Here is a 26252-nt window from a genome sequence, read left to right as displayed (position 1 = left end):
AGTTTCCGTCACAACCTGTAGCAAAGTTGGGGAGTGGCTGATTTGTGAGAGATACATTGTTTTCTTTGGGGGCAGCTGCTGAGGCAACAAACTTTGGAATTCCAGACTACCTGTATTGCACTTCCCTCTTTCTAAAAGGCCAGTGACATTATTCACATAGCATTAAGCACAATTAAAACTTCATAACTGTTCAGAATCACAGACCTTCTGCTATCATCAGGTGATACAAATATGATCCTTGATATTCCTGTTCTTTTCCTGTATAGTCCCAGTTCCAAAACAAAAGCTATGAAAGCTCTTCTCTTCTTTGTTTGCTATTGAAGGCATTGGCAAAGTCTCAATTGTTTTCTCTTGTAAGAGTTCCCATGCAACATTTTGAAAGCAGATGCTAACTATGTCATGGAGAGTCCGTTTTCCATCAATTGTGCCAACACATGCATCATAATTATCCCAGGCAGCTCCCATTACTAACTGTGGTGATAATTTCATTACTTCTGGAATTGCCCATTGATCATCAAGTGATATATATTTATTTATTTATTATTTATTTATTTAAAACATTTCTATGCCGCTCTATCTTCGAAGAAGCTCAGAGCGGCGAACAATTCCGTGATAAAAAATACAATATAAAAACAACAATAGCAGCTAAGAATACCCATTTAAAACAACGTTAGATAGTAAGCCCTATACAATAAAATGATCCTAATCATCTCATAGGTAAGAGATTTCCTAATCCTTAATCCGGGTTAAAAGCAAGACGAAAAAGATATGTTTTAACCTGGCGGTGAAATGCAGGGAGTGAGGAGGTTAACCGTGCCTCTATAGGCAGGGAGTTCCAGAGTCTCGGGGCGATAACTGAGAACGCCCTGTCTCTGGTTCCTACCAGATGAACTTGGGTGGAAGAGGGTATCTTAAGGAGGGAGTTATCGGAGGACCTAAGAAAACGGGGAGGGTTATAAAAAGACAGCCGGTCGGATAGATAGACAGGGCCCAAGCCGTAAAGGGCTTTAAATGTCAACATCAGCACCTGGAATTGAGTCCGGAAGCAGATCGGCAACCAATGCAGATGTTGCAACAGAGGAGTTGTGTGAGCACAAATATCGGCTCCTGTTAGCATTCTTACAGCTGCACGTTGGACCAGTTTAAGCTTCCGAACTGTCTTCAAAGGCAGCCCCACGTAGAGTGCGTTGCAGTAGTCGAGCCGGGATGTAACTAAGGCATGAGTTACCCTCGTCAAATCAGATAACTCTAAAAACGGGCGCAGTTGGCGGACCAGTCTTAGCTGGGCAAAAGCGCTCCTGGACACAGCAGCAACCTGTGCTTCCAGGTTCAAAGCTGAGTCCAGAAGCACACCCAAACTGCGAACTTGGGTCTTCAGGGGGAGTGTAACCCCGTCTAACACAGGTACATTCCACGTTTCCAGGTTAGCCTTGCGACTGACAAGGAGCATTTCTGTCTTGTCTGGATTTAATTTCAACTTGTTCTTCTTCATCCAATCCTGTATCCTGTATACAATATACTGTATCCTCTTTCAGTCTCCACTTCTCCAACATAGTTGTAGCTGACACAGTGCCCAAGAGGATTAAGAATATCAACGACCTTTCTTTTGCCAATGATAATTTTCATTGCAACACCAAGTGGCAGAGGTTTTGATGACTTCACATGCTCATTAGAAGAAAATAGGTCTAGCATCAATCAAACTCATTTTGACAGGTCCCGTCAGCCAATAGGAAGTGAGAATAGCCCCACCTTTTAATCCCAGGCCCCTTTTGATATATCAAATTATAGGCCACACTCCTTTTTAATAGAAACTTATAAGGCTTGCCCTTTTGATGTCAAATTATAGGCCCCACCCTTTTGATATTAATTTAATATCAAATTATAGGCCCCGCCTCTCTTTTTATTTTCATTTTTTATTCCCCGTGGTTTTTCCCCCATCCCCCACACACCCCTGGACCTGTGTATAGTGTTCAACAAGAGCATGAGGTGGTGTCCAGGCTGTTCTGAGCTTCACCTCCCTTCTTTTTAATCCTTCTGGATTTCCCTCTCCCCCCACCCTGGAGCGTCTATGTGTGATGTATGGTGTGTTCAACTAGGCAGTGTTCTGAGCTCCCTCTGGGAAGTGTATGATGTAAATAAGGAGGGGAGGAGTGTGTTCTTGCTGTCCCTTCCGCTTCTGAAACAGCCATTTTATTTCTTTTAAAATGCACCCTTGCCTCTTTATGCAATGTGTAAGCCTCTTGGTCTACAATCCAGGCTTTAATGGGGTTTCTGCTGAGAATTTATACTTTTTTCAAGTAGGTCTCCTGAAGCCACCCCACAATATAAAGGTACTATACAGAAGCTGTGGGAGGGATGAAATAGGTGGCTCTGTGGGCTGGTCAAAGCACACGCTTTGGGGAAATTTTAAGGGCGGGGCCTATAATTTGATATCAGATTGATATTAAATTACTATGAATCTGTTATCAAAAGGGCAGAGCCTATAATTTTTTATTAAAAGTGGCATTGCCTATACTTCGATATAAAATGATATCAAAAGGGGTGGGACTAAGAGGAGGGGACAGAGGGGCCATTCTCGCTTCCTTTTGGCTGACGATGAAAAAGAAATGCTGGGTCATAAATGGTGAGTCACAACTGTTTTCTGTATAGCTGCTTCCAGTTTTGTGCTGCTCTTAAATACTTTTTTTTCTTTTTCAGTTACATTCATATTTCCAATACATTTTTGGAGCTGTGATATCAATGCTATTTATAGTCCTATTCAGACGTTCATTAACTGTATCCATGGAGGGTCTGTGCAAGTTGCCTCCTCAACCTTCCACTCCTGAACTTTCTGTGATCAGGAACCCTGATTGAACGGAGGTCCTGTTCATGGGGAGGACTATAACAACATTGAGCTGAACATGTTTAAAATCTTCCTTCAGACCTAAATGTGGGAAGGCTGACACACATGGTGGATTTGTGGACCCAGTTAACGAATGCCTGAGTAGTGCTAATGCATTACTTAATTCTGTACAGTGGAAATCGTAATGTCTGTGCCATATTAAATGGTGTGATTTAGGAATGGCCCAATGTAATTTTATTTATTTATTATTTGATTTATATCCCGCCCTTCCTTCCAGCAGCAGCCCAGGGCGACAAACAGAAGCCCTAAAAACACTTTAAAAATCATAAAAATGGACCTTAAAATACATTAAAACAAAACAATGTTAAAAACATTTTTAAAAGCTTTAAAAACATCTTTAAAAAAGGATTAAAAACATTATTAACAACATATTAACAAGTAATGCAGTCAGATCTTATATTTTAAGATGCAGGAAGGTGGTCTCTACCATGTGGAACCAGTTTCAGCCATGTAAGCTTATGATGTAATTTATGCTCCTGTTTAACCCTTTTCAGTGGGATCTGAAGAGGGTAAGTCCCAACAAAGACAGACTGGACAATCTGGAATTATATGCACTGTTCTTCAGTAGACACTGCTTGTTTCATCCATGTACCTTGTGATGTAATTATTGGCCAGCAAAAGGGGTTTTGAAGGGCTGCCACTCCCTAAATACCTCAGAAGTTGGTTATAAAATTGGCAGTTGTTAAAAGTGCCACAGTGTAAGATGTCTAGATAGCCAGTTTTTGTACCTTAAGTATTTTGTAAGTATTTTGGCATAGTTCTTGGACTATGAGGGTGCAGTCCTATACCAAAGATCTGCCAGCAGCCTTAGGAAGTTGTGTATGATTCCACTGGTGGAGATGCAGCTGGCAGAACGCCCAGAATGTCACCAGCACTCACTCTGGTAGAATGGATAAAAATAGGTGGGTTGTGGATGTAGCTAGTTACACTTCATCCAAAGCCCCTTCATTCCCATGACATGCCCACAACATACGCAGAACTTTATGCCAGATGTACCATCCCATAGGTACAATTTCCGTCTCACAACCTGATCAGTGCAGATCAGGAGGAAGACCAGGGCCAGTGGCAATGATCAGGGTGTTCACCTGGCTGTTCATGGGATTGTTAAACTGCTTGCTCCAGGCAGACTTTTCTTTGCTTGGCAAGCTCTGTTAAAGATAGTTATGTAACAGATGGAGATATTTCTAACTTGGGGCTGGAGCTACAAGGGGCGCTGCTTCCTGCCAAGGCACTGGAGCCCTATTTCCATGATTGGTTGGCTGCTCCCCACATGTGTATTTCCCTTTCAGGAACATCTCCATCCCAGACACTGTTCAAAAACAGATTTAACATGTGTTGTTTCTTGCTAGATAGGACCACTTACCTGCACTGTATGTAGGTTGATCTGACTTCAGGATGTGAAGGGTAGGCAAAGAGGTTATTGGGCTCCTTCTGTCATTCTCAGGTTTCCTGGAATGTGTGGGGGCAGGCTTTTTGGGTACCCAAGTGGAGCAGGTGCTGCTGCCATGATGTACGTGGCTTTCAGCTGCGAAACAGACCATGAATCTTGCTGGGATGCTACCTGCCAGGCTGGCATATCTGCCACAATAGAATGGCGACTTGGGTTGCAACAAGGAGGAGGCAGGCTGAAAGGGCTGCTTGGCCCATGCAGCAACCCTCCTGATTGGCACAGGTCTTTCTAGTTAGGTGTGGTGGTTCCCCCCCCATGTCTGTTTGACCCCTGAATTCAAATAGGGATTCTGGCATTGAAAGCATGCTGTTCTATCAGATCAAAGCTCTTCTTGCATCTTCAATGCTCCTGGCATCTTTGGGTGTAGGGCTGGGAACAGGGATACAAATGACCCATAATGAGTGTACTTGTTGACAGCTGCTTTGGCTAAGTTGTTAGGCTTCGGCTTTCTGCCCCCCCAAAACATGCAAAAGGTTAGTGTAGGAGGAAAGCTGCTGGCGAGGCCCCCTTTGGTGGGATTCGAACTCCTGTTTCTAGCAGCTTCCCAATACCATGCCTTATGGAGTCCCCCATTGTGAATGCTGGAGTGGGGTCGCTAAGATACTGTTGTGTGGCGCTGCTGTCTAATACTGGGGGAGTGCCTGTCTGGATCATCATAACTTTATCGGCTGCTTCCTATCTCCACGTGGCACACGGGCATAGTTGTGGACTCTGTCCCTGGATAGTGGCTGTGGTGTAGCTTTGAGCTACGCGGGGGTTGGGGGCGTTGTCATTTTCCTGCTGTTTTTGTATTTTTAAGAAATGGTATTTCTAGCCTCCAACAAGAACAGGAAGTTGCGGACGTTGTTGCAACTATCTGCTGTGAGCTGGTAAAATGTGAATAAGGGATTGTTCAGCCCCTCTCCCATTGGAACCAAGAAGATGTAGAACAATTTACGTTGGGCTGGATCACCCCCCTCCCCTAATTGTTTTCGAATTGCTGTAACAACGAAAAGGGAAATGGCAAGAAATATGGGAAGACAGGAAGGTAGAAGACAATTTCAGCGTACTGTGCAGATCTACTTGAGTAAACCACACTGAACTCGGCGTCCTTCAAAGCGGAGAATAATTTTAATTGTGGAAGTCAATTTCAAAACACCCGGAAAACAAAAGCATCTTTTCCGTACACTTGCATTTGGTTTGATTTTGGTGTCATTTGGTTGCTTGATGTGACATGACGCTTGCGCTCCGCTATGATATGCCCCCTCCAACCCCGCCCCCTGCCTTCCTGTTTTCCCAGTCCCCTCTTCTCGCCTTGCTTCGCTCAAAGCAGAGAGAGCCGGGCCACGTGACGCAGACATCCGGGTCACCTGTAGGCGGGAATAAGACCTCTCCCCGTTGGGAGTGGGAGGAGTCAGGTGCTGCTGGCGGGACTGGGTGGGGTGGGTTGACGAGCGCGAGCTTGGCGTTTGTGTGCGCGCAGTAGCTGTAGCGGCGAGGCTGCGTCCTGAGAACTTGGGGACGCGCTCTTGAGGTAGGAGCGTTAACGCCTCCGTCGCCCCGCTCGAGGGGAGGAAGTCGCTGCCGGCCATGAAGACGCGGAGCTGAAGAATGGATCCGAGGAGGTGGTAGGGCCGGGCGAGGGGATGTCAAGCGGACTTTGGTGCTGAGAGCGGCGGCGGCGGCGGCGGCATCGAAGGATTCAGTATAGCGGCGGTGGCAGGCGGGCGACCGACGACCGGCCTCCATCGATCTCTTCCCGGTTGGTAGGCTCCGAATCCTTCATACGGTTGTGTCGGTGGAGCATAAAGTTCGAACGGCAGTTTGCTGTCGTCGCGGCGGCGGCGGCGTTTCGGATCCCCCAGCGGCGAAAGGGGTTTCTGTTTCCTGGGCTAAAGAGGGAAGGACGCCGGGCTTATTCCTTGGCTTGTGCCGAGCTGGCGGCGGTGACTTCCCCTCCGCCGCCAGGGGGACTCGGTTGGTGGGAGAGTGGCGGTGGCGCTGATGCTGGCGGCATCTCCTTAGCCCGGTTCCCGGAGGCTGTGGCAGCCGTTGGACTATTCGAAGACGGTGGCGGTTGTTTCTCCTCCTGAGAGACAAAAGCGTATAGAGAGAGACGAGGTAGACCGAGGTGAGTTGCTTGCGTTACGTTCTCTTCCGTAGCGATCGCCCCCAACCAGAAAAGGGCAGGTGTACACGTACGTGTTCGTGTCGTATGGTGACTTCACAAGAGTTTTAACGCGTCATCGGTACGGATCTAACACCAGGTAGAACTTTTCATCTCACCCGAACGTCGTGAGTCAGTTCGCACATTTATCTGGCTCTGGTCGAGTAGTTGTGGCGCTTCACGTTTTTGTGAAATCCTTTCTTTCGTATATGGGTGGTGGTTCGATTTCGTCACAGCCTCACTGTGGAGCCAATTCAGGGGTGGGTGACTGGCCCAGGATAAGTATCATAGCTGAAGTGTCATTTGAACCCAGATCTTACTAGTCCACGGACAGCACTACTAGGTGAATTTGCCAAGTGGCCCAATCCTAGAAGCAAGAATAGTGGTATTCAGTAGTGCTTATTTCAAACTAAGTTTGCATAGGATTGTAGCCTTATTCTTCTTGAACACATGCTATAGGTCTCTCTCCCTTCCTCCCTCGCTCCTCCGCTCAGAGTACAAAACAGCGTTGTAGAATCTCTCACCCTTCATAATGTTGAAATCCAGATTCCACCAGCCCAGCCAGTATGGCCAATGGTATGTACTCAGTGCACCAAGGTCCCCAGTAGCTTTACCTAATACGGAATTTACCTGCTCATTTTTAAACGTTACCCTTTGAAATCATTTTTTGTGTCATTTGTTTTTCCTTTCCCTCCATTTCCCAATGTAGGGGCAGTACATACCAAAATCACTTTGCTGCCTGAAACAGTTGGAATGGTGCCCTCACAAATGCTAGTTAAAAATTCTTGCTCCACCATTCAGACAGGAATTCCTTCACCCATTAACTATCCCCTACTGTGAAAAAGACAAATAATTGGGTGTTAGAACAAATTAAACCAGAACTATCACTAGAAGCTAAAATGATGAAACTTAGGTTATCATACTTTGGACACATCATGAGAAGACATGATTCACTAGAAAAGACAATAATGCTGGGAAAAACAGAAGGGAGTAGAAAAAGAGGAAGGCCAAACAAGAGATGGATTGATTCCGTAAAAGAAGCCAGAGACCTGAACTCGCAAGATCTGAACAGGGTGGTTCATGACAGATGCTATTGGAGATCGCTGATTCATAGGGTCGCCTTAAGTTGTAACCGACTTGAAGGCACATAACAACAACCCATGCCACTGCTGCATGGTAGGGCTGGCCTGTGTAAGGGTGTAGCCATCCAGATGCCCTTCTCTTCTTTGCTGCTTTACTGATGCATTTTGAAAGGTATATGTTTGTAGGTGTCTTACTGTGCTGTACAAACCTCTGTATAAATATTGGGACTGCGGATGACTACCTTCCACTGAACAGTTTGATACCAAAAGTGGCATAACTATCGGTAACATTCATCCCATAACTACTGGTTGGCACCCCTGTCACCAAGTTCAGCTGTTTTACATAGCCATAAACAGCCATAATTAAGATGTGGCTAGTATGATAGTTTCTTTTTATATGGAGAAAATTTCAGTTAATAATTATGTATCAGCCTTTACTAGTGACTGTTTTAAAACCATGTGTTGTTCTCTTCTCCTATGGAGACCCAAATTCCTCTTTTGCTATGAGAACGATTATGAAATATGCCCAGTTTTTTTCTTGCTGGTCTAATTATTGTTTCAGTTTCAAACATTAAAGTATGAGAGAAGCAGATAAAGACAGCTGCCTAAACCATAGTCACTTTACAAAATGGTTTTGAGGCAGAGTAAAGGTGACCCAGAAAAGCTTATCTTGACTGTGCTGGGGGTGGGTGGGGGCACAGCCATGCAATGCAAGATGATGCCTTTCACTGTATCCAATGAATTTTATGTGATTAGAAATCTTTCAGTGACCGAAGAATAGAATGCCCTTTCTTTACAGCAAGCAGCAGGAGAAACCAGTTTTTCTTGAGGGAGGGATGGGGAAATGGGGAACTGTTCAGATACAGTAGAACTAATACCATCATGCTGCTCATTTCATCAGTTTCCAGCATTCATATTTTAACTTCTCTTGTTAGTGCAGGCTTGTTTGCAGTCAGACTTGACGAATGTTAATAACCTTCCTATCTAGGAAATGTCTTGTTCTTCTAGTATTAAAGCACTAAGTCTCAGTGCTCTTTTAAGTGAGTTTTGAGGAATATAAGGCACATGTGCATATAACAATGATAATATGACTAACAAAACAAGATATTTAGTGATTGGTCTATCACAGATACAGAGGCTATATGCAGAGAATTAATTTTTGGCCTAGGACAAGAGAACCTGGTTTCTCCCGGTTGGAGCACATGTGACCTTCTGTATGGAAAATGGCATGATTCGCATTTTCCTTTCTAGTACCTGCATGGGCAGGCAGTGAATGTGACAGTTTGCATTATTTGGAGGAGTGGGGGCTAGATGGACACAGAGCAGATTCCCATTCCCTGCAATGGTCTGGTGCTTGTGTGCCCATGATTTTGGGGGGTGGGGAAGAAAGATGGAGAATTGGCTTCTATTTTACTCCAGATCAGGGGTAGAAAACATGGTGTCTTCCATATTATATTGGACTACAGCTTCCATCATCTCTGCCAGTTGGCTTTCTGGATTGAGTCTGACAAGAGTTGGAGTTCAGTAACATCTGGAGGGCACCACATCGTGTACCTATGGGTGTTCATGTTCTAAAAAACTAGGTGTTTTTGATAGTTACACTGTTACATCTTTGGTATTTTAAGTGTATTATATCTTGAAATTAATGCATTAAGTGTTGAATATTTTTGTAATTTCCCAAAGGGATATAGCTTCTATTTAGTAATTATCTCAAAATGATAGCCTTGGGGTTCCTGTATTTCACCTTCAGTTTTTGTGTGTGAGGGTATATATTCAGCATCTCACTTTACCTTGCTGTGTGTGTGTGTGTGTGTGTGTGTAGTAGGTAGTACAATAGTTATATACTGAAAGGTTTGTTTAGTTCTTTCTTTCCTTTATGTCATGTGCAATTAAATTAATACCATGGTAGAAGACTTGTATGAAAGCAACTTTTGCAGCATTTTAATAAACAACTCCTGTTTTGCAAAATGGTGGTAGCATATGCTTAGAAATCCTGGAATGATTATTTCATTAAATTGTGTGACCTTAGGCAACATCTGTCTTTGCTGCACCTGGCAACAAAGCTCTGACGTAAATGATAACATACTACAGGTGAAACTTTAAAACATTAGCTTGATATGAACAAGGTCTGTTAAACACAAATACCATGTGTTATCTATATTTTGCCAAAAGCATTCTTAAACATACATTTCTTTGAGTACTAGGAAGCTGTTCCTGTTACCAAGTTCAAATAAAGATGTGGACTAAGAATTTCCATCCAAGCACTTTATTACAATAGGTGACTCAGTAGCAGTTGTTTGTACTTCCATAAAGGAAGTGAAGGCTTGATGCCTGATTTCTCATCCCTTTGTCTGCAGAACCTTGGAACTTAAATGTGTGCTTGCTCCATATGGTATAAATTAGGCACACTTCCCCCCCTAATGAAAGAGTTCTCTGTTTAGATTACACTTTAAGTATTAGTTTCTTGAGAAGAACCTTTCTCTAAAATACATTGCTACAGATTACTGTGATACTGGACTTAAAGTTCTACAACTTGTTCCAGTCTATGACAGCTCTGGTTAAATCTGAGGCTCTCAGTTTCATTTAGGAAGCCCATGGACAAAGTTTCTGACTCCTTTCATTCTGTCACTCAGAAAACAAAGTTTGATCCTACCCAACCTTTGACGTTTGTGCTCACCATGTTTATTTATTTAAGCAATTTCTATACTGCTTAATATATATAAAAATCTCTAAACGGTGTACAGAAGATAAAACAACAGCAAATATTATAAAAATATACAATAAAGCCACAATACAAAAGCATACATAATACAAATTAACAAATAAATATTAAAACAATTGCCTTGCACTTCTCCACTCAACACTTCTTAACCTCCTGGCTCTCACCCAGGACTCCACCCATCCACCCTGGCTCTTACCCAGGGTCCAACACACATATATCTATGGTGCGGCTGCATTTGGAATACTGTGTACAGTTCTGGTCGCCTCATCTCAAAAAGGATATTATAGAGTTGGAAAAGGTTCAGAAGAGGGCAACCAGAATGATCAAGGGGATGGAGCGACTCCCTTACCAGGAAAGGCTGCAGCGTTTGGGGCTTTTTAGTTTAGAGAAAAGGCGGGTCAGAGGAGACATGATAGAAGTGTATAAAATTATGCACGGCATTGAGAAAGTGGATAGAGAAAAGTTCTTCTCCCTCTCTCATAATACTAGAACTCGTGGACATTCAAAGAAGCTGAATGTTGGAAGATTCAGGACAGACAAAAGGAAGTACTTCTTTACTCAGCGCATAGTTAAACTATGGAATTTGCTCCCACAAGATGCAGTAATGGCCACCAGCTTGGACGGCTTTAAAAGAAGATTAGACAAATTCATGGAGGACAGGGCTATCAATGGCTACTAGCCATGATGGCTGTGCTCTGCCACCCTAGTCAGAGGCAGCATGCTTCTGAAAACCAGTTGCCGGAAGCCTCAGGAGGGGAGAGTGTTCTTGCACTCGGGTCCTGCTTGTGGGCTTCCCCCAGGCACCTGGTTGGCCACTGTGAGAACAGGATGCTGGACTAGATGGGCCACGGGCCTGATCCAGCAGGCTCTTCTTATGTTCTTAAATCACCCCCAATGTCTCACAAGCTTCCCAGGGGATCCCAAAAATGGCGAACAGAAGAATACGAGGGCAGCTGGAGGCTCAGGCCACTCTTGCGCTGGAAGGAGCTGTCAACAAGGATGCCGTTCTTGCCAAGGCAGCGTAGGTAGAAGAAGTGCAGGGCGCAGAAGGCGAGCTCCAGGTGGCGGCACAAGATGAAGCTGGAGTGGCCCATGTTGAATGAATGAATGAATTTATTTCGGTCATGGACCAGCCAATGTTGAAATCCACCAAGTCCTGCAAGGAGCCACGACCCATTGTCACTGCCGCCAACTGCATCACGAACTTCAGGTCGTGGCTCCGAAGATGCGCCAGCGATGATGTTCATATCCATACTGACTCCAGGTGCTCCTCTTTCAGTGTACAGTAAAGCAGCTGTCAACACAACATCTACCAGAGTCGCCATCAGCCCTCCATGCAGAGTTCCACCTCTGTTTGTGTGCTCTTCTTCAACTTTAATTTCACAGACAATATTCCAGGACTGGCAGAGATAACAGTTGTTGGTGTGGTGACTGTTCCTTTGCGTTCTGGTGAGGGTAAAGAGGAGCTGCACTTTCCACTCCAGTTTGTGTTAGGGGAAGAGGTGTCACCTGCAGTTGCACTGAGTTTTGTAGCAGGAAGATTGAGCTGGCCAAAGTTGATGGGTAGTAGGGGCACTTTTGAGACCTCGACTGCTACCTCAAGCAAACCCCTGTTCCTTTCTCCCAGTTGCAAGTTTGAAGCTGGGGCAGGAGTCATTCCTACAGTTGTGCTGGCATTCCAGAGCACTTTGATACAAAGTAAAGCTGCAGGGATTCCTCCCTCCAGCTTCAGACTTAGTGCTAGGGCGGGGAGGAAGGAGTTGTCCTTAACCAACCACGGAGAAGAACTGCAAAGTCATGGACCAACAGCCTTATTGTAGGCATGTCTACTGAGAAGTGTCACTGAATTTGATAGTGGTTACTCCTATGTAAGCATAAAAAGGTTTGTAGCACTATGCAAACTTGGGAGTGTCCCATTGAGCACGGTGGAACTTCTCGGTAGACATTCATAGCATTGAACTGAAGGGGAGAGAACAGGTTCCTGTCTACCACACATTTTGACTTTGCTAGCAAGGCCACCCAAAACTTGTAGACCTTTGGCCTTACCCATTAATCTAATGGAGGGGACAATTCTTTGTATTGGTTAATGGTGTTTAAATAAATGCCCCAACTGTCAATTAAAAACCCCAGCTTTCCACAGACATGGCCACTGAAGGACAGTTCAGAGTTAGAGGTCTTGTGACACTTATAAAAGATGCTTGGATGTCTTCCCCTGTCTGTGAACCATCCATCTTGCATCTATTAGTAGTTTCTGTCCCTTTTGTGGGTGAGATAATCCTTTTTACCTGGATTGACCTTTGGTTGGTTTACTTGTTTCTAATCCTCAACTATGATTAGATGCTGGGAATTCTCAGACACGTGTATGGCAGTCTTGGTGAATGGTATCAGATCACATACCATTGGTATACTGAAATGCTTGCTGCAGATCAGTTCTAAGAACATAAGAAGAGCCTGCTGGATCAGGCCAGTGGCCCATCTAGTCCAGCATCCTGTTCTCACAGTGGCCAACCAGGTGCCTGGGGGAAGCCCGCAAGCAGGACCCGAGTGCAAGAACACTCTCCCCTCCTGAGGCTTCTGAGTTCTCTGATCAAGTGCAGGGTTAAAAAGATGAGCCATTGCTAGGGGTTCACAAATTCTGACTAGCCTTATCAGCCATTCTCCCCTCCCCCCTACTAGCCAGCTGGGAAGTCCACTCCTGCCATACTGCTGCTGCAACAGCGTGTTATGACTTTTCAGTATAGTTTTATCCAACTGAAGTTGGGCTCCATCTGGGTTAATGACTACATCAAGTCATTTTTCTGGGGGGGAAACACCACTTTTAGTCTGATTTCTTTCATTTTTTTCTTTTCTAATTTTTAGAGTTGATCTTCTCTCTCATAAGTATGATAGAACTGTTAATAAAAACCCAAATATTAAACAACATTTACATTTTCTGGTGAAAAATCCAAACATTGGTAAATTATGACTTTTGACCAGTTAGATTGTTGTTTTAATTCCCTGTCCAACATTTTAAAAACTTTCTCAAGAAGGAAGGCATCTAAAATTATTTTAGCATGAGTTGCCTTAGGCTAAACTGGACTCTAGTTTTCAGAAACAGTTTTTCAAGCTCGATCATTGAAATTATCTGGCTACAGAATTTGGAAAATCTATAATCTTGGATTAATTTATTGAGGATTGATAATGAAGCTAGATTTTGGACATGTAAAATTCTTAATTTAGAATGCTCAGAGTGGTTTTTATTTTTTAGAATGAGTAAAAGTCTGATTGAAGAAGTGGGGGGGATCTGCTACATTACACCTACACTTTTATTTTAAAATACATTTAGACCACCTAACAAAAATTCCAAAGCATTATACAAAAGAAATTCATGCAATAAGTATTAAAAATACCATAAAATCAATACAATTTCCACAGCGGCCAGTAATATACATTGACTCGTATTAATAATCCATAAATGCTTGAACCAAAAGGTCTCCAGCATATGCCAAAAACATAAAATTGTTGAATACTTCTACAAATGTTGACTCCTCACTACCTTCTTCTAATACTATAGTAATGTGTTTACGTAGGATGCAATCCATCTGGTATTTATGCCGGCCTTGGAGGAGTTGGATATGGCAAACCCCTGGATGAGTTGGCAGGGTTCTGGCTCAGGCAGGTTCCACTGGCAGAAGCCCCTCACTCTGGCTCAGCTGCTGCCGAGCCGGAACCCTGCCCACTCAGCTGGGGATCCACAGGGGAAGCCCAGCCCAGAGGAAAGGTGCTGGCAGAAATTGGCAGAAGGCTGAAAAAGTGGTATTCTGGGGGCATGTCGGAAGAGGGATCGAGGGGGGGAATTAGGTGACATCCAGCTCATGTTCGGAACACTCCTGCAGGTTCTGATCCAGGCCAAAATTACTCTGGAAAAAAGGTTGGTCTAAGAAAATAATTACAATGGAAGTGTATGGAGATTGCTTACTCCCCAGTAGGGGTATTTGTGAGAGCCGACTTTTACTTTCTGGACTCTGCACGTAGCTCCTAGCTGAGCCCACGTTCAGCTCCTGAATGCAAAATGAATGCAACAGACGTTCCTGCTGGCTCCTTCTTTGCCAGTCCCCCTTCCCCTGGCTTCCTATGAGTTGGGTTACTGTGGGAGTAAATGCCATTGAGCTCAGTGAGACTTATGAGTGAGAATTCATAGGCTCAAGCTGTATCATTGGATGTTTGCGTGACCAAAGCTCTTGTGCTAGCTGTGATGCAATTTTTCATTTTCTAATGTTTACATTATACTTACATACCAGAGGCATTCCAAAGCAATTTTCAACAATAAAATGGGCATTTTTGGGAGGAAGGGTGGGATATGAATTTAATAATCGTAATAAATAAAATACATAATAAATTCAATAAAACAATACAAATACAAAATACTAAATGTACATTTAAGGGAAAGGAATCTAATATGGCATAAAGTATCCACTTCTTTCACATAGTATTAATCTTAACAGGCATCCAAAGCCTGGCAGTCAACATTGTCCAAACACCTGGAAGAATAAAAACGTCTTTGCCTTGTGCTGAAAAGATGACAAAATGGGTGTCAGATAGGCTTTCCTTGGGAGAGTATTTCACAATTGGGCAGCTTCCACAGAAAAGACCTGTTCTCTTGTTGCCATCCTCCAAACAACTCTTGGAGAAGGTGCACACAAGGGCTTCAGATGATGATCTCTGGGTGTGGGTGTGTTCACATGAGAAAAGGTCAGTGATGTATTGGGGTCCCTAGTCATGCAAGGCTTTATAGGTCAAAGCCAGCACTTTGAATTGTGCTCAGAAACAAATGCGCAGTCTGTGCAGGTGGCCCAGAACTGGAGTTGTATGTTCAGAAGTGGAATTTCTGAATCATCTTCAGAGGCTGCCCAACATATGCATTGCTGTAATCTAACCTAGAAATTACCAGAGTATGAGCCACTAAAGCTAGGCTGTTTCTGTCTGGGTAGTTATAGTGGCTACCAAGTGAAATTAGTAAAAGGTGCTTTGTGCTATAGAGGCCTCTGGTGCCTCCAAGAACATAAGTGCATCCAACAGTATCCCCAAGTTGTTCAGCTACGTCTTCATTGTAACCCCATATAGAACAGATTTACCTTGTGCATCTGTGCCGAGGAACCATCCACTACTGCAAAGCATTGTCCCTTGTTCCCAATTCAGACAGTCACTCTAGAAGGAAACTGTGATCCTGGTATCAAAAGCTGATGAGAGGTCAAGGAGTATCAACAGGGCACACTCCCCTGGTTTCTCTCCTTATGTAGGTCCTCATACAGGGCAACCAAGATGCTCAAAGAAAGCAGAACCCCTGCTTAGAACATATCCAGACAATTTCATCCATGAGTACCTAGACCTGTTCAGCGACAACCCACTCAAGAACCTTGTCCAAGAAAGCTATCTGAGCAATCATTCTATAATTATATGGATGTTTCAGGTCCAGGGAAGATTTCCTAAAGTCTTTGCTGCTGCTTCTTGCAGGTGACCATGGTAACATCCCCACCCACCAATACCTGCCTTCCTGCAGTAGATAAGGGGGGCGTCTGCCTCTATACACTGTATAATATACCCTTTACACATGTACAGAAGCTATTCAACACTTCCCAACCTTATGTACAATATGTCCACTCACAGCCTGGGCACTCCACTGTATCTGAATATCATCTCTGAGTGATCCTGGATACCCCAACCCACTGTGGTGGTATTTATTGCTAGGTTGTGTATGTAGTGAACCTTTCCTTCAAAGGGATACCCATATGATATAATGCTGCCACCAGTTTCAGAATTAAACATCTGTTTAGTATTTGCCAAGAGACACTGTAAATTAAAAGTGTTCCTTTCAGTACCATTTGTTTATTCACCACCTCCCTGAGTGATATTTACTTATGGTATACAGTAATAGTATGTGTACTATACATCGTATGTATACTATGGTATGTAACCATAGTGAGTATGGAACAAATAAAATAAAAGTATGGAATAATAAAAAAAAAACCCAAAATGATACTTTATTATTCTCAGATGATAATTTTTAAACCTTATCAAAAGAAATAAGCTCTGACACAATATATCATTACACTCTCTAACTATATCTTAATCCTACCCAGACCAGCCACCACCCTCTACCCCAATTCCTAATCTAACTATCCAAGCTGTAGAATAAAACCAACTGACTCTGATGAAACCGCCAGTATATTTTAAACACAAACCCTCACTCATTTCCTCCTCCCAACCAGAGAATCCCAACACCCAATCAGAGACATTCACGCCCAGTATTCACTCCCTAACATTCCATTTTACCCCTCCCCTCTCTGCTTACCAAATTAGGGCATATGTCAGCAAATAAAGATAAGCTAAAGCAGGATTACACCTTAACATAGTCTTGTGATGTCACAACCACCTCCTTGACTCAATTGGTGGCCCCTCCCTGCTGGATTTTGCCAGTTCCTGTCTCTTACTTTTTTAAAAAACCTTACATGGATTGGATACATGGGCTTCCCTATCAACCTGCCTGTGTACCTTCTTTGAAGGACCTTCTCTGGATGATTCCACCATCTGACGTCAGTCAGTCAACTTTATTGCTTGAGTCATAGGCTGTTGCAAATACAGAATGCAATTAAAGAATAAGATTTTTGCCATAAAACTACTTAATGCATGTATGCTACAACAGAGGCAAAAGGACTAATATAACACTAACCTTAGGATTACACCACATTATTTAAAATCCATTAAAATTTAACTTTACCATCTGAGGTGAAATAGGTGGTTTCTGGGAAGAGGGCCATCTCACAGCAACCTCCTTAGAGATGCTTGTCAGGCACTTGTATTGGTACTAGAAAGGGATTAGGGAAAGTTCTCTTATTTTCCTTGACCTTTCCTGTATGAGTAGGTTACTGAGTGATGTTTTTACTCTTCTGTTTCGTTTGTTTTATGGCTTATTTTCTTTATGATGTAGTATAAACCACCTTGGTAATTTGTGTATTAATTATGGAATGCTTTAAAAGAAATGGGGGGTGCCACAGCATCTGATTGTCCTGATTTGCAACCTATACTCTGGACAAGAGGCTACTGTAAGGACAGAATATGGAGAAAAAGGGTGAGAGACAGGGGTGTATTTTATCACCCTGTTTTTTAATCTATACGCAGAACATATCATACAGAAAGAGGGATTGGACCAAGATGAAGGAGGTGTGAAAATTGGAGGGAGAAATATCAATAATTTAAGATATGCAGATGATACCATACTCTTAGCAGAAACCAGTAATGATTTGAAATGAATGCTGTTGAAAGTTAAAGAGGAAAGCACAAAAGCAGGACTACATCTGAAAGTCAAAAAGACTAAAGTAATACAACAGAAGATTTATGTATCTTTAAAGTTGACAATGAGGACTTTGAACTTGTCAAAGATTATCAATACCTCGGCACAGTCATTAACCAAAATGGAGACAAAAGTCAAGAAATCAGAAGAAGGCTAGGACTGGGGAGGGCAGCTATGAGAAAACTAGAAAAGGTCCTCAAATGCAAAGATGTATCACTGAACACTAAAGTCAGGATCATTCAGACCATGGTATTCCCGATCTCTATGTATGGATGTGAAAGTTGTACAGTGAAAAAAGCTGGTAAGAGAAAAATCAACTCATTTGAGATGTGGTGTTGGAGGAGAGCTTTGCACATACCATGGACTGTGGAAAAAAATATTGGGTGTTAGAACAAATTAAACCAGAACTGTCACTAGAAGCTAAAATGATGAAACTGTGGTTATCATACTTTGGACACATCATGAGAAGATATGATTCACTAGAAAAGACAATAATGCTGGGAAAAACAGAAGGGAGTAGAAAAAAAGGAGGACCAAACAAGAGATGGATTGATTCCATAAAGGAAGCCACAGACCTGAACTTACAAGATCTGAACAGGGTGGTTCATGACAGATGCTCTTGGAGGTCACTGATTCATAGGATCGCCATAAGTCGTAATCTGCTTGAAGGCACATAACGATGACAAAATCTGTGTATTGAAGATTGGGGTAGAATCTAATGCAAATTAAAATTACCATGTGAATTCAAAGATAAAAAGTAAGGATATAAATATTTTAAATGTACTACATTATACAAACAAGTGCAAGCTGATACTATTGTGATAATTTATTGAGCCTGAAGATTTTCCTGCATGAGCAAGGCTTGAAAAGCTGAGCAAATATTTAGGCATTATACTTTTCTAAGGACTTGCTGGCCTTTGGGAATGGGTATTGGGGATTTGTATGTTTTGGTCACTGATGCTGTCTTTTAAATTTTTATTCTGTAACTTGGTGATTTTATGCGGCGTTTAGTTTTCTTAAATTTGATTGGGAAGTTTATGTATTTCTGCCCTGGGACCTTTGGGTGAAAGGCAGATTATAAACACGTTTTAATATTTTTCAGACTTGATCAAAAAACTTTTCTTTATTTGATGTCTGTATGCAATGTTAAAATGGACTTAGCTAGTGTTGTGTAGATGGCTTTGGGCTCTGATGCTAAAAGCCTACGTTCAGATACTTCAACAGCTATCTGAATTTATGCATTAAATTATGGTGCATCAAGTCAAAACGTCATTTTCTCTTGACAGGTCACTCTCTCTTAGATTAACGTACCTTGTGAGATTGTTGTGAGGCTAAATCGGTGCTTGACCTGTCTGGATTTGTTTCATTTTCTACAAGGCATGAAAAACACAGGATTTAGTTTGCATGATTATATGTTACACTTTTCAACTGTAGACTGGTCTTGCTTCAGTACAACAGTTGAAGTACATGACTTTTTGCATCTTCTTAGCCTTACATTTCTGTGTGAAGCTAATGGCTCTTGAGTACCGTAGTGTCACCTGTGTTATGCCAAATTCCAGCCGCTTTATGTCTGCTGAAATACGATCGATGCTCACTCTAATCCTCCCCCTGGTATTTTCATCAATATATCACCAAAATAACTTACTCGAGTTTTAACAGAGTTAGGATTTTGAATGCATACTGGCTTAGTAATTATCATTTCTGTTATAAAGGTAGCTTGTTGGGCACTTTAAGAAAAAAGCTTTGTTACAGGCCTGAGTCACAGAAATTGATAGGTACTGAAATTGTCAGATTATTCAAAAAGTTGAATGATAGTTTGAAGTTTCTCAAATTCTGTTTCAGCCACAACTCTGAAGAGCACAATGGGAGGCCATGTTCACCTGTTCAGGAACATACTTTTTAAATAGCCAAGAAGTGGTTCAAAGCATTTTTTGACTCTGTCTTATATAACCACAAAAAATGAGAGAAATAAATCTTCAATTTTAATTTTGCGGAAAAATAAAAATATTTTATACAATACTTCCTATCTCAAGGTAGAGTACATTTTTGTTGTGTATATATTGATATCTTGCTTTCAGCTGCTTTGAGTATTTTATTGGAGAGCATCATGTAAATAAGCTTAATAAAATATGTTTGTATAATAGGCCTTTCAAGCTAGCATTACATTGTACTTTGACTACTGAACTAATTTCTTTAAAATGTTTATTTATTTTTATTTATTTATTTATTAAATTTATATACCGCCCGACTAGCGATAGCTCTCTCTAAAATGTTTTAGTGTGCATCTCAAAGTAGTGTGCAACAAATAATACAAAAATCATTTTCATCATTGGCGATCACTCATGGCCAAGTAAGATTGTCTTCCAGGGTAAGGTCTTTAACAGTGGGTCCGTAAGTGACTGTAGAGGCCAATTCTGGATCCACACAGCCTCCCACAGTGAGGACATAGGTTTCCAGATGGAAGATGGTCACAATGGGGATTTGCTTGACGTGCCTTCTGCTTAGCTCGTTTGTCCCTTTTGTCTGTACTCTTGTTTCTTCAAAGTCCATAGCAATTTTGATAATGGCCGACCTCCAGTTGGGACGCTCATGGGCCAAGGTTTCCCAGTTCTCGATGCTTATGTTACATTTTTTTAGATTAGCTTTGAGAACATCTTTAAACCTCTTTTGCTGTCCACCAATGTTCTGTTTTCCATCCTTAAGTTGGGAGTAAAGTAGCTGCTTTGGAAGAGGGTGATCAGGCATTCAAACAACATGGCCAGTCCAGTGAAGTTGATGTTGGAGGATCAGTTTCAACACTGGTAGTCTTTGCTTCTTCCAATACGCTAACATTAGTCCGCCTATCTTCCCAAATAATTTGCAGAATTTTCCGGAGGCAGCGTTGGTGGAATCTTTCAAGAAGTTAGGAGTGGCGTTTATAGATGGTCCATGTTTCACAGGCATACAGTAAGGTCGGTAGTACAATGGCTTTGTAAATAAGCATTTTGGTCTCCCTGCAAATATCCCAATCCTCGAACACTCTACACTTCACTCGGGAGAATGCGGCACTCGCAGAGCTCAGATGATGCTGAATTTCAGCGTTGATGTCAGCTTTTACAGAGAGATGGCTGCCAAGATAAGAAAAGTGATCAACATTCTCCAGCGTTGTATCATTAAGCTGGATTGATGGTGCTACAGAGTGATTGGTTCGCACTTGCTGATGAAGCACTTTGGATTTTTTGATGTTAAGTGAGAGCCCAAGCTTTTCATATGCTTCTGCAAAGACATTTAGGATAGTTTGAAGATCTTCCTCTGAATGTGCGGAGACTACATTATCATCGGCATATCGAAGTTCTATGACAGAGGTTGTAATTACCTTACTTTTTGCTTTCAGCCTACTGAGATTAAAAAGCTTTCTGTCTGTTCGATATGTGATTTCCACGCCAGTGGGAAGTTTCCCCTCAACAAAGTGTAGAATCATGGCAATGAAAATAGCAAATAAGGTTGGAGCAATGACACATCCCTGTTTGACGCCTGATCCCACTTTGAATGGATCACTTTGAGAGCCATTGTTATCCAAAATTGTTGCCATCATGTTGTCATGGAGGAGTCGCAAAATATTCACAAATTTATCAGGGCATTCAGTTTTCAGAAGGATGGTCCAGAGAGCAGTTTGATTTACAGTATCAAAGACCTTTAGTCAGATCAATAAACGCCATATACAGAGGTCTGTTTTGCTCCCTGCATTTTTCTTGAAGCTGTCGTGCAGTGAAGATCATGTCCACTGTCCCCCTGGAAGGGCAGAAACCATTTTGGGATTCAGGGAGGATGTCTTCTGAGATAGGAAGGAGGCGATTTGCGAGGATCCTTGCAAGGATTTTACCTGCGGGATCTAGAAGAGAGATGTCTCAGTAGTTCCCACAATCTGTTCTATCACCCTTCTTGAAAAGAGTGATAATTATGGCATCCCTAAAGTCTTCCGGGATCTCCTCCCTCATCCAAATTTCTTCGATGAGCTTATGAAGTTGTTGTGTAAATTCAGGCCCACCTTCTTTAAAGACTTCAGCAAGAATCGCATCAGGTCCACTAGCTTTGTTATTCTTAATTTGATTAATGGCTTTACTGACTTCATCCAAATTAGGGGATACTGCAAGCTCATCTCTAATTTGTTGTTGCGGGATTTGCTAGAAGACCTCATCAGCCACTGTAGAGTTACGATTAAGAAGGTTGTGGTAATGCTCTTTCCAACGCAGTGCAATAGACTCTTTGTCCTTTAGATGTTTGGTACCATCTGTTGAACATAAGGGATTTGTACCATAATTTGTTGGTCCGTAGATGGCCTTTGTGGCATTAAAAAAGCCCCGTGCATCATGAGCATCTGTAAAATGCTGGATTTCTTGAGCTTTCTTTATCCACCAGGTGTTCTTAAGTTCTCTAGTTCTTCTTTGGACCTCACCCTTTGCACTGGCATATTTTTTCTTAGCAGCACAGTTAATGTCTTTTTGCCATATCTGGAAGGCTTTCCTTTTCTTGTCAATGATATGTTCAATCTCACTATCATTCTCATCAAACCAGTCCTGATGTTTCTTTGTTTGGTATCCAATAGTTTGTTCACATGCTGCAATAATGGAAGTCTTCAGTTTAATCCAGTGTTCCTCAATGTTTTCAGGGAGTTCCGTCGGTAGATGTTTCTTGAGAGTTGTTTGAAAGCAAGCTTGCTTAATAGGAATTTGAAGGGCATGGATGTTCATTTATGCCTTGGTTTTCTTCCTTGGAGCCTATGTTGAGGAACAATATTAATGGCCATAGTGGATCGAATTAATCGGTGATCTGTCCAGCAGTCATCGGTGCTCATCATGGCCCTGGTGAGGAGTACATCATGAAAATCTCTGGCACGGACAATTATATAATCCAGGAGATGCCAGTGCTTTGACCGAGGGTGCTTCCATGATGTTTTAAATTTATCTTTCTGGCGAAAGAGTGTGTTTGTGATAACAAGAGTATGCTCTGCACATTTAGTCAGAAGTAGAATTCCATTCAGGTTGCTATTGCCAACTCCTTCTTTCCCAATGGTTTCTGGCCATAAATCAAAATCACGCCCAACTCTTGCATTGAAATCGCCCAAGAGGATAATTTTATCCTCCTTAGGTATCTCTGCTAAGATGGTGTCCAGCTGGGTATAAAAATTTTCCTTGATGTCTTCATCAGTATCTAATGTTGGTGTATATGCACTTAGAATGGTTCCCTGCTGGTTTTTGGCGAGTTTTAATTGGAGAGTTGAGAGTCGTTCATTAATGAGCTTCACAAGATCATTTTTAATAGCAAAGCCTACTCCTTGTATTCGTCGTTCTTGTTCAGGCAGTCCTTTCCAGAAGAAGGTATAACCTGCTTTTTTCCCCTTCAGTTGTCCCTCTCCTGCTCTTCGAGTTTCTTGGAGTGCTGCTATGTCAATATTAAAACATCTCAACTCCCTCGCGGTGATGGCACTACTGCATTCAGGACGTTCACTAACTGTATTGTCCAGCAATGTCCATATATTCCACGTTCTAAAGTTCATTTGTCTTTTGCGACTGCTAAGTGGTGACCCCACTGGATGTGGTGATCCAGTCAGGGAGAGAGATGAGGCAGACTATGTTTAGGGCACCTTTTCTAGCCCCCTCCCCATACAGGGTGAGCAGAGTGGATCCTGAATAGGACTTCTCAGTCGTGGGTACAGCTGCCGAACTACTCAACTGCCTCGGTCCTTGAGCCAGGACGAATGAGTCTGTATCCACCGCCAATGTGCTGGTCCATGACTAGGGGTTTCCGGATTTCACAGTCCTGCCCCCGTTGCCATTTGCCGATCGCCATGGGACTTTTGGTTTGGTTTGGTTTGGTTGGAAGACGCCTGTGCATGAATTTGTTTTATGTGCGGAGATCGGCGCATGACGATCAACACACAATCTTGACAGAAAAAGGCTTTGATCCAATGGCATGGATACCACAACGATTGGAAGTCTTTTATGTGCTGCAGCCTTCATCCACCTTCAGAGCTGTTGTAACATACACATTGTATAAAAGTATAAAATATAAGTATAAAATGATATATTTACCGTATATTGATAAAATATTATAACTTTTTGTTTTGAAGTCGGAGTCAGTACATTTCTACCGACTCTGACTCCACCCAAATTTGCTTCTGACTCCACGACTCCGACTCCATAGCCCTGGTTGCCAGTCATAAGGCAGAAGAGTGCTTAAAGGCTGGGTGGGTGGTGGTGGTGGACTGCCTATCATATTTTCAAAGAACCATCTAGGGATTATTCTATAATTGAAAATCCTTCCTCTACAATACCTGAGGTGGAATCTTGAAGGTCTTGCATGTTGGAAGAAATCTTTCAGGAATTGAGGTCCCTGCTAAACACATGATATACTTACATTCACATCCTAAAAAGGATTCCAAATTGTGAATAGATGTGGAGATAACACCTTGAAAGAAAAATGGTTAAAAATAATGGATTTCGGTGGTAGCGTTAGATTATTAATATCATTAGGGTTTAAGTTTGCTCTAAGGCAGCCTTTCCCAACTGTTGGTGAGCCAGGAAATCATTATTGGAAAGCTAGCTAGTACTAGGAGTTTTTGGATTTGGTTTACATTTGGCTGCACCAGCCAATCATTAATCATTGGGATTAAGAACATCAAACTTGTTAGTGGTAATGTTAAATTCAGTCATACAGTGTTCTTATGAGAACTTCTAACCTAGCCTTTTGGGGATATGGAGTTGTCTAGGACACTTTTAATGTCCTGATTTGGTACTACTTTGCTTGCATTGTTAGTTACAGAATCCTGATCCCTCACATCACATGCTACCCCTACTCTTTAGGGGTTAAAATTACTGGCTGATCACATAGTGTTCATCTTCATCTGGAAGTTTTCATGTGTAATTAAATTAAAATTCATTTTGTTTTTTAAATTTCAGCTTATTGTCTTCAGTGGTTGTCAGCTGGTTGACTCTCTGGTGGAATGGTGAAGGAATGCCAGAAATAGTGTCTTAAGTGTCCTTGACTATTTCAAACAGATTCATTTTCACAGTCTCTGGCTTCAAACCATTGAACTTAACATGCACATGTGGTCGTCCTAGATTTTTTCAGGATTTAGTTTTTGAAAAAGATGAGGATAGGAAGGGGACAGAAATTCTGTGAAAAAGCTCCGACCTTCCACTCTATGCTCAGCTGTCCTTTCCCAAATCTGTTTCAGGGTGTGTGTTTTTTAAGTTGAATGTGTTTTTCAGTTCGTGATTCCAGACGACAGTGACAGTGGGCAAATGAATGCTTCGCTCCAAAGGAGAAAACATGTCCTTGTTTCTCAGAAAGCTAAGTCAATGCTTCCTGTACAGCAAGATTTTGCCCTCTTCTAGTTCCAGTTTGTAGGTGCAAGATGGGAATGCATGTTGGTTGCACAACCACAGTTTGCACTAATACACATTATTGATTTAGAGTCCTTTACACTTGAAAGAGCTATAACATTCATTCACCAAGAAAAAAGGTTCAACTTTTTAATGCTGTTTTGTTTTAATAATAATAATAATTTAATAATAATTTAATTTTTAGGCCACCTATCTGGCCGAAGCCACTCTTAATGTATTTTAAGATTTGTTTTTATGATGTTTTAGAGTGTTTTAGTGCTTTGTTTGCCGTCCTGGGCTCCTGCTGGGAGGAAGGGTGGGATACAAATAAAATCAAATAAATAAATAAACTTGAATTTTCAAGTTTCTAACTTGGGAGTGGAGAGCCTCTGGAAGTTGTAGTTCAACAACCTGTGGAGGGTCACAGGTTCTCTATTCCTGTTATAATTCATATACTTAACAAACATGCATATTTGCTGCTAAAACAATTAACAGCTTGCGGTGAAATTGAACTTCTTAGTTACATGGAAAGTGCAACTCTTATTTTATATTCAGAATGGCAGATGAGCAGGAAACAGGGCTGTGCCTATTTCTCTGCGTATTAAGATATTTTGTGTACAAGTGTTTGTACTTTGCGTTACGTGCCACAAATTGCAGGGAGAGGGGCTCTTCAGCACAGCCTCACTTCCTGTAGGTAGAACATCTGAGTAGGGTTTAAATGTCCCTGCTATTTAGTTAATAGTCACAAATATACATAATGTGAACATTAGTTCATGCCCTGTTGCCATTAAAGCTGACTAGCATAAAAATACATGTTTGGGCTCTTGATTTGTTCTTCAGCAGGGAAAAACAGTCTTTAAAGTCATGGATTCAGTCTTAAGAGTGTGTGGGTTGCATTCCTTTGTTTTATACCAAATTTATTTAAAAGCCACTTTAATATATGTGTAATTTTTTTTAAAAAAAGTAAAAATGTTTAAAGTCTATTTTTAATAACCCTGTCAGCTAATGAACTACATAAACTGCCCAGAGAGCTTTGGCTATGGGGTGGTATATAAATGTAGTTAATTAACTAATTAATTAATTAATTGACTGACTGACTGACTGACAGACAGACAAACTAGATTGTGGCAAGGGACCTAGCCCAGTTGGGTTACCTTAATCTTGACAGCTAGTTCTCTTCCTACCCACCCCACTTACCCCCGTTCCAGTTTTGCCTGAGAAAGCATAAAAAGGAATGAAATGTTTTCCGGGGGGGG

General features: G+C 42.0%; 1 protein-coding gene across 6 annotated transcripts in view; it reads left to right on the top strand.

The window, feature by feature from the left end:
* The first annotated feature begins 5748 nt into the window (after window positions 1–5748).
* The window catches only part of GALNT1 (polypeptide N-acetylgalactosaminyltransferase 1), a 90833-nt gene continuing 70329 nt past the window's right edge, over window positions 5749–26252 (top strand). For 4 of the 6 annotated variants that reach the window (XM_061589026.1, XM_061589028.1, XM_061589027.1 and 1 more), the window contains exon 1: window positions 5749–6462. The gene's annotated coding sequence lies outside the window, so the exon portion shown is untranslated. The remainder of the gene's footprint in view (window positions 6463–26252) is intronic. The other 2 variants (XM_061589030.1, XM_061589029.1) reach the window with 1 other exon arrangement.

The sequence above is a fragment of the Rhineura floridana genome, chromosome 11 (genome assembly GCF_030035675.1).
Source record: "Rhineura floridana isolate rRhiFlo1 chromosome 11, rRhiFlo1.hap2, whole genome shotgun sequence".
Taxonomy (NCBI): domain Eukaryota; kingdom Metazoa; phylum Chordata; class Lepidosauria; order Squamata; family Rhineuridae; genus Rhineura; species Rhineura floridana.
Note: the sequence above shows the minus strand (reverse complement) of the source record. Positions and strands in the feature narration are given on the sequence as shown.